The following is a 10,772-nucleotide window of genomic DNA, read 5'->3' as shown; positions in this document are numbered from 1 at the left end:
TAATTAATAAAAATAAATTTCAAAACAGAAGATGTATATGACTCGCGACAAAAGATAGTTACTTTGATAACCCATTTAAAATATTAGTAAATATGCTTTGACAAAATTATACTTACTTTCAAATAAAAAATATTGTTTGATGAATAAAACTCGTACCTCCGCCTTCATTGTCTAAATTTATAAAGCATTTACACTCACGGTAAACAGTTGATCCTCCACCGCGATATTTAAATGGTAATAAAAATGCAAAATTTTAAATTAATAATCAATAACTTTATACCTTCAGTTTTCGATACAGTATCATACAATCATACAAAATCAGCAGACCAAAAAAATGTATCTTTTAGTACCTGGCCTGGATCACATCAGTAAACTTGCGAATCCGCCACAAACAAGAATTACTCAAGATTGTGCCAACGTTGCTTCGCCTGTGAAGTTTTACACTACTCTATCGATTTTTGTCAAAACACACACGCGCCTACGCTTAATAATAGCAAATGAAAACTTTTCGAAGGAACAGATTAAATAATCAAATGTTTATTTCAGTCGGGTGTTTAGTTCGGAATGGTGCACCGAATGAAGTGAGACTAGGACTTTATTTTTAAATAGTATATTTTAACGTAGTAGGTCCCTAGTTCGAACATTTCCGGTACTTTAGTCACAAGTTTGGGATGTTGTCGGTAGCTTTCAGCCATGATATTTTGATGTTTGACCCTTCTGATAGTCACGTCACTTAGAGAATATATTCGTCATGTTTTGCAAAGATGTACCCAAAAACTAATGGTGGTAGAAAAAGTATAGTACACCAAACTTTTCATCCACTAATTTATTAAGCAGTCTAAATCAAACTTGTGACTAAAGTTGTTGTATTCATATACTTATGCATTAATATACTATAAAAGCAATCACTTTCAATGGGCTACTACTAAATAATCTCAGATCAAGTTCAGAAGCGTATTAAATTTATAAATATACTTTGTGGTTTTACAGTTAATTTGATTTGTAATACCGACGATATAATTTTTCTGTGTCTGAGTTAAGATCTGTAAAGTGGGGGCTAATTAAATGAACTGATATAAGCATGTTTACCAAGAAATTACACGAAAAGAATCAGTGAAAACAATCAGAACTTTTGGTAACAAGAAAATGACAAAAAAATACATATTTTCGTATTTTCAAAATAAGAAAAATCTACTTTTTACAACACTTCTGGGTTCCTCTTGCGTTGGCTTTTGTTGAGTCGAACTTGCTAGGCAAGGACGAAGTTGGAACCTTTTGAAACAACTGATTTTTCAGTTTCCGAAAGTTGATGCGATGGTACATTCATCGCAGTGTTTGGTAGTTGAGAAGCCTTTGATGGTTTCGCTAATGTTGACGTTAGTTTTTCAAATTTCTGAATGTGATTTTGGGCAGAAGATAAACGAGGATTTAAAAATTTGTCATGTATCATGAAGCAATTTCAAGATGTAGAGACGGAAAAGTCTTATTGATTTAGTCTAGTTCCTTACGGATATGATGGATTCTTTCTCGAAGTAAAGCGATACTAGATTTTCGAAGAATTTTATAAGCGGATGAGGTTTTGACATAATGGGATATCATGAGAAAATTAGGGAAAGCGTTATGATCTTTACAACGTAACAAAAAGATCAGTGTAACCTTACCAGTTTCAGTCGGTGATTCTGCTTTTGCGCTTGTTAATTTTTCAAAGAAACTTCCACAGGCTACTGTAATACTTTTTACAAAACTTCTTGCTGAGCAAGTTCGACTCAATAAAAACCGACGCGGGAGGAATCCAGAAGTTTTGTAAAAAGTATTACAGTAGTTTGTGGAAGTTTCTTAAAAAAAAATGAAAGATCTAATTACCATCATGAAAATTATTTAAAAATGTAAAATGCAAGTTGTAAATATTATTTGCTTAAATCTAGATAAATATTTTCAATTTATGAGATAAAACGGCGGAATTTAAGAGAACCACTTGAATTTCCAAGGTTAATTTAATTTTTATTGCAACGTATAACTAGTACGGGCGATTAGCAAATCAAATGTTTATAATAAAATTATGAAAAGTTCAATCACAATTTTTTTTAAATTTAAATTAAATCAGGTGGAAAACGAGATTAAATTCAAATGTAATCTAATGAGAATTAGCCAATAAAAAAGATGAAACGCCTTTTAACTAACTCCCTAATTTCAGTTAAAGCATCAGAAAAAGTTGCCACTAGATCCAATAAAGGCGTAAAAAGTCCTCTAATTCAACTAGTGTCTGTTCTTTAATTCAACGATATCCAGATTGGAGCTAATAAAGTGAATTAACAATTAAAACAAAAATTACGCAAATATTACGAAAACCCGAATATAAACGAATCCAAAGACGTTGTGATATCATATGTTAACAAAATATGACAAACCTGAATTACTAAAATAATTTAAGCTTCAACGGCTCGAGTTAGACGAAGTTTGCCGAAAAGGTTTTTCACTTTTTGCAGTCGTAGGGTCGTAGTAGCGACATCGCAAATGGGTAGTACACGGATGTTTACCGCTACGCATTACCTACACTCATATTTCTTAATTTGTAGAGAAAATACGCCTGCATTAAAAAAAATGCACCAAAGGGCGTGGGTAGCAAACCTGACAAGAATATTCAAATCCTCGATTTTCAAAACTTGAAATTCAATTTAATAAGAAAGATCGAACTGTTGGGAAAATTAATATATTTCGTTTCGTTTTTATTCAGATATGGCTGGAATATGTGAAGAAATAGGCATAGCATGGGAGTGCCTCTCATCTAACCAAGAAAGTACTTACTTTGTTAGTCGAGGTATTAATTTATTCAGCTAGAAACTATATAATGTCTGCGTATTCGGGATGTAAACTAAAACTCGCTAGAAATAACATTTTCATTGAAAATAAAACAGTATACTAAAATAATTTTAAAAATCGGCTATATGCTTTTGATTTATAAAATAACTTGAAATAGTATATTATGCCACAGGTTTGATAAACCACACTTTAGTCATGAATTTCATCTGTCGCGAGTAGTGTTTAATGAACGAATGACTAAAGTTTATCGACATACTCTTTTTACGTACATTAGCTTTTGGCTACATTTTTGTACGAAAACATCTGATTGCTCCCAAAGCAGTGACTAAAGTAATATCTGGCACTTTTGGCAAGCCTGATCAGTGCACAATGGGGTAGTGAGATAGTAAAAAATAGAAAAAGCAGTTTTTAGTTCAGTTACACTTAAACAGCTTTCCAAACAAATATATGTAGTATGTGTTGCATCAGTTATTTCATACAAGCAAAAATTGTTTGGGATGTTAGTTAAGTGTAAAATTAATTTCAGACAAACAAAAATTGCTTGAGAAGCTGGTTAAGTGTAACTGAACCAAAAACTAAACCAAACCAATCTACTTTGGTGTTAAAACTGTTTCATAACCCTTAGTGTATAAATATTAAATTATGATCCACAAAGTTGAAATTCAGGAAAATATTTCTACCAAATTATTTGTTGCTCAGCGTAGCATGCCGAAAAATTGTTTTCTTCATTTATCCGACATTCATGACCCTTATCGTTTCCGCACCACCATGCTGTGCATTTTATTAGCCCTATAAATTAGATACAATGTTCAGCCTGGTTTTCTCCTGGCACAATTTAATTAAAACTAAGAAAAACTAAGTGATGAAAAATGGTTTTGTTTAGTCAAAAAACAAAAAGAAATAATTGTTATTTTTTGAGCCGAGACAATCGCGGCTGCCGGGACCTTTAAAATGTTTTTTGATATTCCTAAATAGTTTCTTGGATTAAAGCAATTATATTTTCAATTTGCCCAAGTAGATTAATCTTCATCAATGTAAAAAGTTTATATATTTAGTCTGTTGAGTGCTTCAGCCGGCATCGAAAGCTAAATGAGTTTGAGAGTGATTTTAATTGTCATATTGGAAAACTGACGTATAGCGAACCTTATATCGGTCTCAGGAGTATAATAGAGAATGCATTGTTGACATTAAAGGTTCACAAAAAAGGGACGAAATGTCAATTACCGTACGAGGCTAGACAGAATTAATTTACGAAAAGGTTTTGCGTTTGCGTATAAATTCCTATGGAATAAAAGTTAAAGGTCTCAAATTTTTCCTTATTCGAAGAAATTACTTTTTCTACTGCGTGCTAATATTGTGCAACAGGAGCGGTAAACGGCATTTAAGTCACGAGTGTCACGGTGTTGTTTTGCAAAAATTTACCGAAAAACTAATGGTCGTAGAAAAAGCATGCAATTGATAAATTTCTTCAGTGACTGGTTTATTAAGAAAACTTTTAAGGCACTCCCCTACGCTCTACTCATTCTTCATTAAAAACCGTTTGTTACACTTATTTGCTTTTTACTGAATAATTTTATTATTTTGTGTAGTCTATTTTGTTATGTCTAAATCTACTCCCAATGGATAAAGTCCTATATTAGATCTCCAAATAAATTCTCTCTCAAAGTATATCTTCATGGCTTCCTCCCTCAAAAAGTAATTACCAATTATTACAGATTAAACCAATAATTTATTCATTAGCAAGGGACAGAACAGAGGTGATTTAGGTAGATGTCGACCACTGGTCGGCTGATATCAGTGGCATAATTCGTTTTATCGTACATTTCAAAAAAGCTCCTTACCACTATATTTGCCGTTATGTAATCTTATGTTCTACTAGTACTAATGCAATTTTATTATGGCTACAAGTCCGTCCCTGATGCTGATGCAGGTGTTTTATTGCCAGGCAAATTAATGCAATATTTGCCGTCAAAACTGAAGATGATACAGACAGACCATACTTGTCTCACATGACAATTTGTTAAATAATGTAGTAGTATGTTAAAAAATACGAATAAATGAAAAACTATAAAGCTAACGCCTTCTCTATTACACGTTTTCAGTTAGTGGAGTTCTCGTTTAAGATGGAGTAAAAGGTTAGCGTCTAAAATATCTCGAAGTCCAAATGACCTATTTCGTCATAAAACCTGTCCTGAATCTTTTGTTTTTCAAATATTTACTGGCGATGGAACAAGGTTTTAATTATCGCTTTGATTACTCTAATATTACTGTAAACTATCAACAAAAATTTGGTTTACCTATGGAAATTCGAAATACATCTGCCGTCCAATCATGCAAAAGCGTTTGAGATTGACTATACGGCGAGGATAATTCTATTTTCATAGAGTTTAGTCCATCCAGAGACGTAAAACACTATTACTAATTATTATTATTATTATTATTAAACGCATGCTAAATGCGTTTACCAATTGAAAATTTCGATTAATTAGTTCGAAATACTGTTCACTTTGTAAACATTAAACCAGATCAACCAAAAGAACCAAAACAAACCAAATTGTGGAAAGTTAAATATTACTGTTGCTTATGTTTTTCCAAAATAATGGGAAAACTCTATTTTAGAAAACCATTTCCTTTATAATAATAGTTATAGTTTTCTAGTTTGGTGTTATTTACCAATAGTGTGGCCATATACACTAAATCACTTGCGAAGCTAGTGGTACGATTAAATTGCCAATTGTCATACGCTGGAAGTAATTCACTAAAATGTTCTCTACATTTAAAAAATAGATTAAAAACACGTAGTTAGTCTCGTAAAGGCTTTACAATTAGCTGGTAAGTTTCTACCGTTTCTTAACTATGTACCAGGTCAACCTTCGATCACACGAGAGTTCTGGTAAAAGAGCAATTCCCCTAGCGTCCCTTTACTCGTCCCCCCATTCCCCCTTCGAACAGTCCATCACACCTCCTGTCGTTGTTTTAGGGTCGGGGCCGGTAGTGTAGCAGCGTACGATATGATTATGATCCTGGGTTGCTTAGAAACGCGCAGCTTCCATCCCCCCTTCGATGTATAAAAAGCGGGGGAGTCTAGCGGCGCCTCACTCCATCAGTTTACGTCGTGTGATGTGCGTTGTTTCTGACGTCAGCGCGTCAATATTGACCCCAATAATGCTAGTCAGAAATGCATATTGTGTTTTTTTTTCTATTAGTTTCTGGTTCGTGTTGAGTGTTTTGTGGCAGACTGGTGATATTGGTCGAGGCAAAGACACTATCAATAGGCGGGGAGGTCAGCTGATCAGTCGTCAGAGTTGAGGTTAGCTTTCACGAGTTGATTTAACAGATCTTATGTATCTTTCTATTGAACTTGCTTGGAAGAGTATCCGGAAAATTTACGATCCTTTACTTTTGTGATTTTTTCGAAAAATTCGAAAATTAAAAGTGAATAAATTTGCTTTTCCTCTAAAGCGTTTTTGCATCGACAAAATTTTCTCAAACGTGATTTTTATTTTTTATAATAATAATCGCTATCGAAAATATAATGTTTATATTTGTGTTCCTAAGCTTTGATCTAAAAACACTGGTTTTAAAAAATTCCCGGAATTAAAAAATAACTAATAATTCGAACCCCATTTCAGGATTTCCGCCTTCCACTAGCACCACATTGTATAATCTATACAACAAAATGAAAATTTTCAACAAAGAAAATATTTATAGGTTACCATATTCTGCAATATTGACAATTCGCTTAAGTTTTGACCCTTCTTTAAATAACCAATAAATAGTTTTCGCTTCTGCCAATTAAAGAAACTGCACAATATTAATTATTTCATATAGACAACAAACTTGTATTTATAGCTACCTAGATTCACGCTTAAGCATCAGCAATGCCAATAAAAGTTTAAATGCTTATAAAATATGTAACATTAGATTGCATTTTTCGATAAAAATAACATTAATAGGTAACAAATGTGCCATAAAATTCGCAGTTAGCATCGGAACCGTATGGCACTCATAGGGACATTAAATTGGTTGGGGTATTTGATGTGTTTGTGGTTTAACAAACTATGTACCTACGTATGTTTGCTGTAAAATCAATAAACTAGGACAAATTGCACTATGCAAGTCCTAAATAAATCAATATCAAATCGAAAAGTTTTTTCTACTCGCTACCCAATTATGCAATGGTCAGGCGTGCGCAAGACTAAGACATTAAACACTGTCGCTAGTCAATTCGAGCATTTTCGGGACTTTAGTTACGGGTTGGCAACGATCGGATGTTTTCGATAGATATTTAAAACACTGGTCAAGCGGTTTTGCATGTGTCACGCATCACGTCATTCGATGATTGTGCTGTAATTTTTTTCGCCACAGTATAAGTATGCGCCACAGGTTGATAAACTGAGACACTCAATATGCGAATTGCATGTTCCAATAGAGCTCTCCAAGCGATATACCTTTTTTACGACATAATCCGGTATTTAAGTTTGCTAAATTTTTATGAAGGTTTAACCGCAGCCCTACTCCGCTTAGGTTTCTGTGTAGAGTTTCATTGGTGAGATTCCTCGATTATTATTAGTCCATGCAGTGAAAAATCTATTAAATAGGAAATCAGGTTAAACTTTCTAATGTGTTCTTAATACAAGAGATCAACCTATCTAATGGGCAAATTTAACTTGAAATCAAGCTACCTCAAGTAGGGCCTGTTTTTATAAGATTAATAAAAGGCGCACTAATCTGAATTAATAAAACAATTTAATCAAACAAAATTTCCCTACTCTTAAAATACCCTTAAATTCATTCCGAAGTCAATACCATAAAAGGTTGTAAAAACGGTATATTGTATAAAATTAAGGTATAAAATAGATGCACAATCTTTTGTGTGTATAGTCAATAACTTAGCTTAGAACATCCCAATTTTCACCAATTACTTTAACATGAAGCATCGAAAGTGTACTAAGTACAACTAAACCAAAAAATAAATATTATCTCTAAACCCACATTTAATTAATCAAGGGAGTTTTATCGAACGGCCTCCCGCAGATCAGTATCTCGGGGCAACTACAAAGTCATTACTCTTGAATCAATCAATCCAACCGCTTCAATATCGACGTCACAGGCCGTCAGGGTACATATTGCCCGTTGAGTGATTACTCATGCGAAATTAAATACAAATATCCTTCTAACTTGCATGAATTAATGCAGTCATATTCCAAACGTATCAATAAATTGAGAAACATAAATGCAGAGCGGGAACAAACTCAAATTGGCATTATTGCGAAACTTATATATGATTAAAAGGAGGAACTCAGTAAAATAAGCTTTATATCCATTATACATGTCAACTTCTTATAAATTTACAAAAGAAAGAAAGATAGTTGGAATATGTTAAAAGTGACTTTGTGAATTTAATTGTAATTAAAATCGGAACATTTTAATTAGGCCTGAAATTTTCGCATTTTGTTTGGTTCTCCAATATCGGCATGCGCCAAGGTCAACATTTGGATTTTTAATAAATATTGTACCTTTCGTCACAATTTCATTATCCATTAAATATTCAGTTGCGATTGATTACAAATTTATTCATCATAAAAGTTATTTATGTATTTTTCTGGTGGATTGTTTTATTATGTACTTACTTTACAATGGCTCATGTAACAATATGCTATTTGACAGAGTTTTGAAAACAATATTAGCTTATTTAGTGCTATTTATGGAACGTACAAAGAGTGTTTGATTTTAATACTGTGCGCACAACTACAATGATACCAGTAATATACACCGATCAAAAATGCAAAAAACTAACGCGAGTCACTTTGAACCTTTCCACTACTTGAGTCAGTAGTGGCTAAAGTCATTTATCAAGCTTGTTGCATAATATGCTATTTTCCCACTGTCCCAAAGCTTTTCCTCAGGAAGGAAGGAAAATAAATTGCCGTTAGAGCCAAATGAAACTCGTGACTAAAGTGTTGTTTATCAAAATTGTTCAATAATATGCTATTTTCTCCCTGTTTCTTCCAATGCTGAGAGAATATTACCTTTTACTAAATACCGCAATTGCCAAATAGCGGTATATTAATTATTAAGTTATTGTGGAATAAAAAAATAAAAATAAATTGGAATTGAAACCGATCCGCTGCGCTCCGTTAAAGTCAAATGCTACTCGTGACTAAAATGTCATTATCAAAATTGTTCCATAATATGCTATTTCGTCACTATGGAATAGTGCGTTTCTTCTAAATCTGAGAAAATATTACCTTAATGTCGCAATTGCCAAATAGCGGTATTATAATTATTAAGTTACTGTGGCATAAAGAAATAAAAATAAATTGGAATTGAAACTGATCCGCTGCGCTCCGTTAAAGCCAAATGATACTGGTGACTAAAAGGTCGTTTATCAAAATTGTTCAATAATATGCTATTTCGTCACTGTGGAATAGTGCGTTTCTTCTAAAGCTGGTAAAATATTACTTAAATGCCGCAATTGCCAAATAGCGGTATATTAATTATAAAGTTACTGTGGCATAAAGAAATAAAAATAAATTGGAATTAAAACTGATCCGCTGCGCTCCGTTAAAGCCAAATGATACTCGTGACTAAAATGTCGTTTATTAAAATTGTTCAATAATATGCTCTTTTCTCACTGTCAAATAGTGCGTGTCTTCCAATGCTGAGAGAATATTACCTTTTACTAAATACTGCAGTTGCCAAATAGTGGGATATTAATTATTAAACAACTGTGGATTAAAAAATAAAAAATAAATTGATATTGATACCGATCCAGTACGCTCCGTTAGAGCCAAATGAAACCGTGACTAAAGTGTCTTCTATCAAAACTGTTGCATGATATGCCAATTTCACACTGTCGAATAGTGCGTTTCTCTCAAAGCTGAGAGAATGTTACCTTTTACCTAAAACGCGCTTGCCAAATGGCGGGATATGAATTATTAAATTACTATGGAATAAAAAAACAAAATAAAGTCCAATGGAACTCGCGACTAAAGTGTCATTTGTCAAAATTGTCATGCTTGCACTTGTCAAAAAGCCCACTACGCTTTCTTAGAGCCAAATGAAATTCGTGACCAAAGTGTCTTCTATCAAAATTGTTGCATGATATGCTAATTTCACACTGTCGAATGGTGCGTTTCTCCCAAAGCTGAAAAAATGTTTTGCCCAATAGCGGGATATAAATCATTAAGTTACTGTGGAATAAAAAAAGAAAAAGAACTTCCAATGAAGCTCGCGACTAGTGTCGAAAGATTGCTTTTACTGATACAGTTACTGTTGATTTAAAAAAAAAATCCCCGTTATGGTGCGCAATACTCGTGAGTAAAGTGTCGTTTATCAAAACTGTTTCATAAAGCTGAGAGAATTTTACCTTTTACTTATACCGTAGTTGCCGAATAGCGGGATATTAATTATTAAGGCACTGTAGATTAAAAAAGGGAAATAAATTGAAACCGGCCTACGTTTGGTAGGTAAGGATTCTCTGATGAATAATTAGTATCAAAATTGACTTACGCTTACGCTCGACGGCTTTGACGCTTGGCTGTTGCTAACCCGGCCGACCTGCCCTCTGTAGCGACGCAAATTGATGTTGCCCATCATCCCTGCTCTGCTCGGTTTGTTCACTTTTTCTGGTGTCGCCGCTAAACGAGAGTCGTCAATTCGTCTCCGCAGCCTCTATTTTCCGGAGAAGTTGTTAAACTCTCGAATGGTCTTTATTTAGTGTAGTGGTTGATTAAAATTTGTGATCGGCCCTTGTAAATATAATACTCGCAAACCACAGATTATTTAGGGTAAAGTGGCTTAATGTTAGCAGCGTATATTATATTACACAACCACGAATTTTTTTTATTATCGCATATTATTTAAACACATTTCTCGCGGCAATTCTTTTCTAATCCAGCCTAAATCGATACGTTTAAATAATATAATAAAAAATCATAAGACATTTA

The sequence above is a fragment of the Cylas formicarius genome, unplaced genomic scaffold (assembly GCF_029955315.1).
Source record: "Cylas formicarius isolate icCylForm1 unplaced genomic scaffold, icCylForm1.1 PGA_scaffold_10__41_contigs__length_53128322, whole genome shotgun sequence".
Classification (NCBI taxonomy): domain Eukaryota; kingdom Metazoa; phylum Arthropoda; class Insecta; order Coleoptera; family Brentidae; genus Cylas; species Cylas formicarius.
The sequence above is the reverse complement of the archived record's forward strand: the minus strand, read 5'-3'. Positions refer to the sequence as shown.